The following is a 9,699-nucleotide window of genomic DNA, read 5'->3' as shown; positions in this document are numbered from 1 at the left end:
AACGTGCGGCCAGCAGGGGGCGGCAGAGAGCAGGGGCCAAGAGCACAGAGATGGGGCGGGGGCGGGGGGAGGCCTGTCACAGCCCAGTGAATTCACAGTAGGGTCCCTGCAGACACTGCGTGGGTTCTGGTGCGTGCCGTGAGCAGCAGCCGTGGCTGCGATGCTGGCATCTTGACTAGGACAAATCGGCACAGCCTCGGGCTCTTGAAAGGTGACTTCTGATCTGGTGAGTTTTTTCCAATCCCCATCAAGAGGGAGGATCACAGCAGCTTGTGGTCGCCTGGAGGGGACACCAGTGAGCACCTGGAGTCTAGCCCGCGATAAGCCAGCCATCCAGCAGGGCACCCCACGGGTCCTGCACGACACCCCACAGGTCCTGCGCTCAGATGACATCAGGGTCATTGGTACGGAGATGCCGGTCTCTAGTGAGACACCCGCCTATGTGGGCGTGAATCATCGATGGCGTTTTTAGGGTGAAGTGCTTGGCGGTGGCTGAGACACCCCTTCCAAGGTAAAGCGCAACTTATATGTTGCACCTCCTGCCAGCAAAAACAGAGGCACGGGGCTTAGCGGCACCGTTGGCTTTGAAGGCAGTGTGTACACTAGGGAACACTAACTACTCCAATCCAGTTAACAAGTGAAACCCCCTGGTCACTGCGGGTGTGGCCTGGAGCCCAGACAAGAAGGGTCTGCACAGCACAGGCGGGCGCAGCGGCCCTAGTGATCAGGCTGTGTGAGGCCTGAAGTGCATGGTCTTCCCAGGGTCTCCCAGCCAGTCCGGGAGAGCTGGCGTTGGAACGCTGAGTCCATGGCTTGTGGCCCTTGATGGGCACCTTCCAGCTTCCTGCCTGCCCTGCTCCCAGTTCTCACTGCCAGCTGCTTCCACAGCCTCCCCACCCACCCCTCATCCCGCAGCCCAGCCCTTGTCCTGCCAGGCACCGCAGCCAGTCTGCTGACGTCACCACCACCAAAGCACATACCCCCTTCACTAGCCCTGTGTGGTAGGGACCTGCCATCCTGGCTTGCCCAGAACTGAGGGGTTTCCAGGAGGAGAGACTTCAGGGCCTTATTATCCTATACTAGAGGCCTGGTGCATGAAATTTGTGCACTCAGGGATGGAGGGTGGGGTGCCTCAGTCCAGCCTGCGCCCTCTCCAAGTCCATACTTCTCTCTCCTTACCGCCCACTTGCCGTGAAAGTGGGATTGGATTCCACCACCACCACTGTGCTCGCCAGTTGTGAGCCAGGCTTTTGACTGAGCAACACTCCCCCTGTGGGAGCATACTGACCACCAGGGGCAGCTCCTGCATGGAGCATCTGTCCCCTGGTGGTCAGTGCGTGTCATAGCAACCGGTTGTTCTGTTGTTTGGTCCATATGCATATTACCTTTTATTATATAGGATAATAAAAGCCTAATATGCTAAGTGTTTGGTCATCTGGTCATCCATTCAACCAATCAAAGTATAATATGCTAATGATATGCTAAGGCCACTCAATTGCCTGGGAGACTGATGAACAGCAGCCACAGCATCTGCGGGGATGGCAGGGGCCTGGGTGAGACCACCAGGGGCTGGGGTCCCCGGGTGGAGATGCAGAAGCCGGGGTCTGAGCAAGGGCATCCTCACCTGGACGGACCCTCCTTGGGACCCTTCATCCCCGGGCACAGGAAGGGCAGGCAGGAGCCGCCTGGCTGGGCCATGGGCAGAGAGAGCTGCTCCTCTCTCAGGCCCACCCCAGGTCGAGGGGTCAGTCAGCAGGCAGTGAGGAGCTGCTGCTGGGCCTTGGTGCTGCCTCCCCTGGACCTGCCACCTGCTGTCCCTGGGCAGCACCATCTCTGGCTGCACGGATCTCAGCCACAAAGCACAGCCGGGCCGGGGCCTGAGCAAGGAGAGCTGCCAGGAGGGTGCAGTTTTGCTGGAAGAAGCCCCGGAGCGCTGGGCCCAGGCAGGCGGGCTCAGGGAGGCAGAGCCCAGAGCTGCTGCTGGGCCCCTGGAGCCACAGGGCAGCCCCTGAACCCGCTGGACCCTGTGAGGACGCGGGGAGCTCGCCACCATCTGACCAGAGCATGCCATCTGCCTGGCACGTGGCCTGTGGCCACCCTCACTGCCACCAGCTGAGGCCCTGCACACTGCCCTCTGCAGGGTGCTCCTCGGAAGCTGCACGGAGAAGGGCTTTCTTGTGGGTACAAGTCAGGGAGAGGCACCTGGGAGGCATGTGGACAGAGCAGAGATGGGCAGAGGGCGAGGCTGGAGCACAATGCAGGCTGATGACACCTTGACCAGCCCACAGGGAGACCCAGGCCACGGCCCCAACTGGGACACAGTGCCAGCCCCTCCTATCCCTGTGCTCGCCAAGAGGGACTTGCCGGGGCGAGGCAGCCAGAGGAACTGCCAGGCCTCCCAGACGCTGCCATCAAGTCCTGCCCTGAAGAAGGACCTGGCACATCTCTGTGTCCGGCAGCGTCCACCGCCTTCTGCCTCATGTGCTGAGGAGGCGGCCGCAGGACCACCGAGGAGTCCTTGCCCAGGAAACTGGGAAGCAGAGGCTCAGGGGACAACTGAGGCCGACAGGGCCCCTCCACTGTCCACCTGGGTCCCACCCTTTGCTACTAACCGTGACTCTGGGACTTGCCTGGTAGCACGACCCAGACCCCCATCCCTGAGAGGCTGAGCTCTGGTCACATGGACTTCTCAGGCCGGGTGGCTGCACTTGTCCACCTGCCATCACATTGACGAGGGGGAGTCAAGGGACACTGAAGGGCCCTCACCTTCCCTGCCCCTAATTGTGACACAGCAGCCCTGCCTCTGCCTGGTGGTCAGTGTCATTGTCCCACCAAGATGGTGGCACATCTTGCTCCGTGGCCTCCAGACACAAGGAGCTCAATGTACCCAGACAGCAGCTGTCACTCACATCTCAGGAACAGTCCTCAGTGCAGGCTGTATGGCCTGCCTGTCCTTCCTCCGGCGGGGCTTGCCCATCACCAATACTTTTAACACCATGGTGTCTGCTATGTCCCTGACGCCAGTGCAGAGCCCTGTCCAGCGCTGGGACCACTCAGAGCCGGCGGCCTGTTGTGGGGCCAGCGTCACGGGCTGGAGGGCACTGTGAGGTGGGGAGCACGCTGCTTCCCTGAGAGGGGCAGAGGCCCTCACTGGCCTGTTGTTTTGATGGGGCCCCTGGGTGCTGGGCCGTGGGGCTCCTAAAGATTTCCTGTGGCCAGGCCCTTCCTCCTCAGGGGCGCGCTCCCCTCTCAGGAGCACACAGCCTGGCGGCCTGTAGTCTCACCAGTGAGGGAGTCAGTGTGGACCAGTTGAGGTCCCTCAGAACCTGACCTGCTTTAGGAATAAGTGCAGATGCAACCAGTTCAGATGGGGTCAGAGTGGAGGGGGGAGGCCCTAATCCAATGATGGTTCCTTGTAGGAAGAGGTGAGGATGCGGAGAGCACAGCGGGGTGGGGAGAATGGGGTGGAGGTTCAGGGGTTCCTCCCCAACCAAGGGTCCCAGCACCACCAGTAGCTGCAGGAGGCAGATACCTGGGAGTAGGTGTGGTTCCGAACTACTTGATTGTGGGCTTCTGGCCTCCAGCCGGTGAGAGGATGCATTTGTGTTGTTTTAAGCTCACACTCCCCAGTTGAGGGCTGTCACTGTGACCCCAGGACACCACACAGGGGAGAGCCTGGTAGTGACTGAGGTGTGATGTCCACCTGGAAGGGCATGGCCCTGCATGGAGTCTCCATTCCAAGTCCTGAAGGTGGCTCTTGTCACCTCACACAAGGGGAAGAGGCCAACGCCTGTGGGCCCTCCCCAGGGTCCCTATGGGCACTGACCTGGCCTGCAGGGGTCTCTGTTGGGGGACACAGCCTTGCTGGCTCAGTGTCTGCCACCACTGCTGCCCCAGGGCTCAGTCAGAACAGATTTCAGAGAAAAGAGGCAACAGGCCCTGCTCCTCAATCTCCACCCAGGCATCTGGCTCCGCCCACATTGTCTTACTGCTGAGCCCAGGAAGCCAGGTGTTCTGGCTGTGATTCCAGACAAGTGAGGTTGGGGAAGGTGGCACAGCCCTGAGCCCAGCCTCTGGAGAGAGAGCCCTGCGGGTCCACCCCGTGTCCATTCCTGCAGACACAGCCCCAGGCCCAGGCTGTCTCACTCCAGCCTTCTCTCCAACACCAAGTTCTAGGTCTTACTCCTTCCCTTGGGAGCGCTGGCCTCTGAATGACTCGGACCCTCAATCTTACTCCTGGAAACACTAACGTCTGACTACACCCTCACCCAGGGAGGAAAGCCCTACAAAGACTCACAGTCCCTCTGAACCCAATGGCAAGGCAGGCAGCCCACACCCTCCTGGCGGGCAGAGGGGGACCTGGATGTGTGTGGACCACCTGGCAGCTGTCACACACACAGGGCCCCGTGGACAGGCAGTCACTTAGGCAGAACGTGCGCCTGGAACCCGAGGGCGAGGGCACAGGGCCAGGCTGTGCTGTGTCACCCCCTCCTCCCTCCCTGGGCAGAGCAGATCCCCAAGGGGGGCCATCTGCCCGGTGGTGCCTTCCAGCTGAGTCTCAGGCCTCATTTTCCCAGGAAAAGGCTTTGCTGGAGAGCTCCTGGCTGCCAGGAACCCAGACTTCAGTCCCGGGCACATGGGGGACACAGCTCCACATCCGCCCGCCCTGCAGCTTCCACTCTCCCTAACTCGGAGTCCAGGCCTCCCCTAAGGACCGGGTCACAGTGAGAGAGGAGGGCTTTCCACCCTGGCCTCGGGTGGCAGGGGTCCTGGCACTGAAAGGTCTGGAGGCCGCCACCCCATTGTGGAATCAGACTGGGGACCAGCCTGTCGCTGCAGGGTATGGAGCCCCCTCACCCACAGCACAGGCCGCCTCAGGCTCCACAGGCCCTCCTGGGTCCTGGCCCCAACCTGCAGGTGCGGGACCCACCCCAGCCGGGCACCAGCCATGCCCCCCAAATCCTACTCCAGCAGGAAGTGCACGTCACTGCCTGGGGCAGGAGGGGCTCCACAGCCCCTTCTCACTCCTGGATTTGAAACTGAAGCTCCTCTGTCCGCTGGGAGCCCCGCCCACCCCCGGGGAGAAAGGAGGGCTCTGCGGGCCTGAGGGGCGGTGCACCGCGGTGCGTCTCCAGCAGGGGCGCCAGCGCCAGGACAGCGGCCTCCTGGGACTGGGGTCCCCTCTCCACCCTCCTCTCTGCCTCCTCCAACCAACCAGGACCCGGGAGCTGGGGGAGCCGGAGGGGAGGCGGGAGCAGGGGGACTGGCTGGTCCTGGGCCCCTGCAGGTCCGCCCTGCTCGGGAGAAGCTCCGGATGGGAGACTTAGGATCTGGTGGAAATGAGGCTGCACTTCATCTGGTCCCAGGAGTTGATCACATTGGAAAATGGGGATTCCGCGATCCCCCGGGACAGAGGGAGCAGCGGTGACCATGGAAACACAGCTCCTCCTGTTTGCATGCGGCCACGTCCAAGTCATTAAAGCCTCCATGACACTCTGACTGCGACTGAAGGAGGAAGAGGGACGGTCTGCACCCTCTGGGGGCGGTCCCCCGGGCTGTGGCCTCCAGCCCCGGGCAGCACACTCCCCTCCACCCCAGCCAAGAGAGCCGCCAGGTCGCCCTCTTCCAGCTGCAGCCATAGCTGCCCCTCCACCTGGTCCACCTCCCAGAGCCTGGGCTCCCCCAGCAGCCGGACCGCCCACTGGCCGCCTTGGCCGCGCCCACAGGTAAGTGCACTGAGTCCAGAGCAGTTTTTCATGCAGTTTAATGAGCTCCAGAGGGTGGGGAGGAGGCAGGAGTCCTGCAGAGCCCGCCCGACTTCAGAGCACGTCCCCACTTCTCCCTTTTGCCTGTCAGGGGAGAGAGGCTGATGGAGGTGCTGAGGCGGGAGGATCTCAGAGCAGGTGGGGGTAGGGCGGGGTGAGGGGAGGGATGGAGGAGGCCATAGGTGCAATGAAGAACTGCCATTGGGAGGGAGCAGGGAGGTTCCCCCAGACACCCTGGAGGGCCTGTCTTCATCTCATATGGGCAGCATCCTTGCCCGGCCCCGGGCTCAAGGAAGGAATATGATGGTGGATCCAAGGCAAGAAGGATGTCACTCGGGCATAGACTCCAGGAAAGTTGGGAAGACCGCAGCTCTCCCCCCAGCTCACCACGCCTACCTGGACCCAGGTGCCCCTCCATTTACAGACCAAGGGGCCCCCAGAGTCACCCTGTGGGAAGAGGAGACAGGTGGTCAGTACTCAGGGCCCCTGCAGGCAGGAGCAACGGACGGAGGCCACAGTCTGGGGGTCTCACCTGGCAGGAGTCCTGGCCCCGGCTCCCTGCACACAGCTCGTCGTCCCGGATAACATTGCCAATCCTGAGGTATTGCCGCTGACAGAGCTCATCCGCCACAATGGGGACCTCCACCTCCTGCAGATTGTAGGGCGGCGGCAGCGGCTCTGTGAGAAGAAGCCCAGTGAGCCTGTGGTCCTGAGGGGGCGTACAGTCACAGGCCGCGGGTTCTAGAACCACAAGCTGAGCCTCAGTGCCCCCAGGGGGACCCAGGGAGTCACCCAAGACCCCAACTGTCTGCGTTCACTCGAGGCCAATGGGCTGACAATCTCTAGGCTGACACTGTGGGCACCAAGCTCCAAAAAGAAACAGGAAAATATATTTTTATCCACAAATAATTTTTATTGGGAAAAATCAGAGCAGGTGCTTTCCCCCAAGAAATGCAGAGTGAGCGGCCTGCTGTCACATTTGACTTTGTCCATTTAATAGTGAATCCTTGAGCACGTCACTGAAGTTCTCTCTCCTCGTTCTCCCTCCCACTATCGAGACTCAGGGAGAACGGGGACCCCCGGAAGGGGAGACACAGGGCCTGGTGCAGAGTGAGGGAGAGACATGCCCATGGCACCCTGGCCAGTGTTTCCAGTGGTGAGAGCACTGGCCTGAAGGGTCCCAGGTGTGATTCTTGGTCAAGAGCAAGTACCTGGGTTGCAGGTTCAATCCCCAGCCCCAGTCGGGAAGGCAACTAATAACTATGTCTCTCACATCAATGTTTCCTCTCCCCCTCCCTTCCACTCTCTCTAAAAATCAATGGAAAAAATATCCCTGGGTGATATTTAAAAAAAAATGCCCATGGCCATGCCTCACTCTTGCTACTTTGGTCTCCACTCCTTAACAGACTCCTCTCGAGCTGTCTGCCTCCTACACCCAAGGGAGACCCCGGAGGGACCCCAGCTCAGACCCCAGCTGAGCCTCCTCTGTAAAGCCTGGCCCGCCCCCTGCATCGCCCTGGTGTCATCCTGGTTCTGGTTTTTACCTTGAAAAGCAATGTTGCCCCAGCCAGTCACCCAGCACCGTGTGCCTGGGGGGAATTTGGAGGAGGCTGGAGAGAGGCGGATCCACCTGACGCGCTTAGATGGTCGCACGGGGGCCTCCAGTTTGAGAAGTGCCACGTCCGCACCACCTTCTGGTCCCTTTTCAAGCCTGTACTCGTGGTGGCGGATGATCCTGGCCACCTGCACACTGTCACTGTATGAGCGTCTCACTCGTCCTAGTTGGACCTTCAAGTGCCGAGTCACTGGGTTTCTCCTGGGGACAGAAGGCCAAAGGCTTCTGAGAGGCTGTGGCAGGGAGTGGGCCAGCCCCTCAGAGCCCAGAGACCTCCCCTCTGTGGTGGGCAAGGGGAGCGCCAGGAAGCTGAATCCGGGTGGGGGGTCTGCAGCCACTCAGCCCAGCATCTGCCCCCAACACACATCACATGCCTCCCGACATTGTCCATCATCCACCCCCCACCGGGTGCTGGCAGAGTAGGGACTTACCCTGGAATGCAGTGGGCAGCAGTCAGCACCCACTGGCGGTGGATGAGGGAGCCCCCACAAGTGAGATGCCACTTTGAACTTGTTTCATTCCAGAACCAAAGGCCCACCTGCCACGGCCACGCCCCATCGGCAGCATCATGCCCCCCCATGATGCCCACCAGCTCAGTCCCTGGGCCGGGATCTGGGGAAGCAGAGGAGGAGCCATCAGGGACCCAGGCACCGCTGCCCAGCACTCAGCATGGCCCCATCCTCAGTCCCTCCCAGAGCCACCCTCAGAGGGGGATCGCCACCCATCCCAGGGGCGGCCTCTGAGAGGTCAGTCAGGGGTTAGGAGGAAAGCCTGGCTTGGGGGTTAGGACTCACCTGAGGTCACAGGTACGGAGCCCCCCAGACAGGGGAGAGTCAGGACCAGCAGCCACAGCATCTGCAGTGGGAGAGGGCAGGGAGGAGAGCCAGTGAGGAGATGTGGGGCGGGGACACAGCCTGGGAAGGGGGAGGATGGGGCTTTGAGCAGTGTCCTCACCATGCCAGGTCTCTCTGCCTTCAGTCCTGGGCCCTCTGAGCCCCTTTATCCTCCTGCCCAGACTGGCCCAAGGGGAAGCCGCCCTCCTTTGGGGTGGGGCCTGGAGGAGGCGGGGCTTATCTCTTCAGTGGGACCAGTGGTGACCAGCAGACCAGCTATCAAATAAGAAATATGGTGGGTCTTCTCTGAGAAGAAATTCAGTATTGGTGCTGGAGCCCTAGCCGGTTTGGCTCAGTGGATAGAGCGTCAGCCTGTGGACTGAAGGGTCCCAGGTTCGAATCCCGTCAAGGGCACATACCTTGGTTGCAGGTTCCTCGGCCCTGGTCAGGGTTCATGCAGGAGGCAAACAATATGTCTCTCTCACATCGAGGATTCTCTCTGTCTCTCCCTCTCCCTTCCACTACTCTAAAAATCAATGGAAAAATATCCTTGGGTGTAGATATAAATAAATAATAAAAACAAAAAATAAATATAATAAAAGTATTGGTGCTGGAGACATTTCAGTGATAAGATGACAGTTTGCACATGAAAAAGAAAGAAATGAGATGCTTTGCATCGTCCTGTGCACTGACGGGTCTCAGGTTCGATTCCCAGTCAGACCACATACGCAGGTTGAGGGTTCATTCCCCGATCGGGACGCGTACAAGAGGCAATCGACCGATGTTTCTCACATCTCTCTCCCTGCCTCTCCCTAAAATCCATAAGCATATCCTCAGGTGAGAAACTAAATAAATGATAAATAATCAGATGCTCTGAAACAACACAGAGCAGGCGCACGGATGGGATGGGGGCTGGCACCTGAGCCAAGAGCAAGGTGTGGTGTGGGAAAAGGAGAGCAGCAGGCCCAGTGCTCCCCTGCCCCTTCCTTCTTTTGAGGCTCACATTCCCCCCCAAAAAGAACAGACTCCATGGACCTGCAGACAGAGTTTGCCAGCAACACCATGAGATGGAGGAGGCAGCTTCCCTGGAGCCTTTGGAGGGAGTGGGACCTGCTGACACCTTGATTGTAGACTTCCAGCCTCCAACACTGTGACAGAATAAAGTTTTGTTTAAAGGTCCGGGTCTGAGGCATCTGTAACAGCCGCCCCAGGACACTCAGGCATCTGCTCAGCTGTCCTCATGCATCCTATGCATGATCAAGCTTTGTCAAAATGCACAGGGGAGGGTGTGAGAGGTGCCAATTTAGTGCTAGTTCTCCTCACCTCTCCTCACCTCCTGCACAAGCCTGCACCCCCACAGCGCTGGGAGCCAACCCCCCTCTCACACTCCCTGCTTTCTGAATGGAGGAGCTCTGTGTGCAACCCCAGGCAGAGGCTGGCCACCTGCCAGGGACAGGCTTTCCCGCCCTTTGACATTCTGAGAACC

The sequence above is a fragment of the Myotis myotis genome, unplaced genomic scaffold, assembly GCF_014108235.1.
Source record: "Myotis myotis isolate mMyoMyo1 unplaced genomic scaffold, mMyoMyo1.p scaffold_m19_p_5, whole genome shotgun sequence".
Classification (NCBI taxonomy): domain Eukaryota; kingdom Metazoa; phylum Chordata; class Mammalia; order Chiroptera; family Vespertilionidae; genus Myotis; species Myotis myotis.
This window is presented reverse-complemented; position numbering follows the sequence as displayed.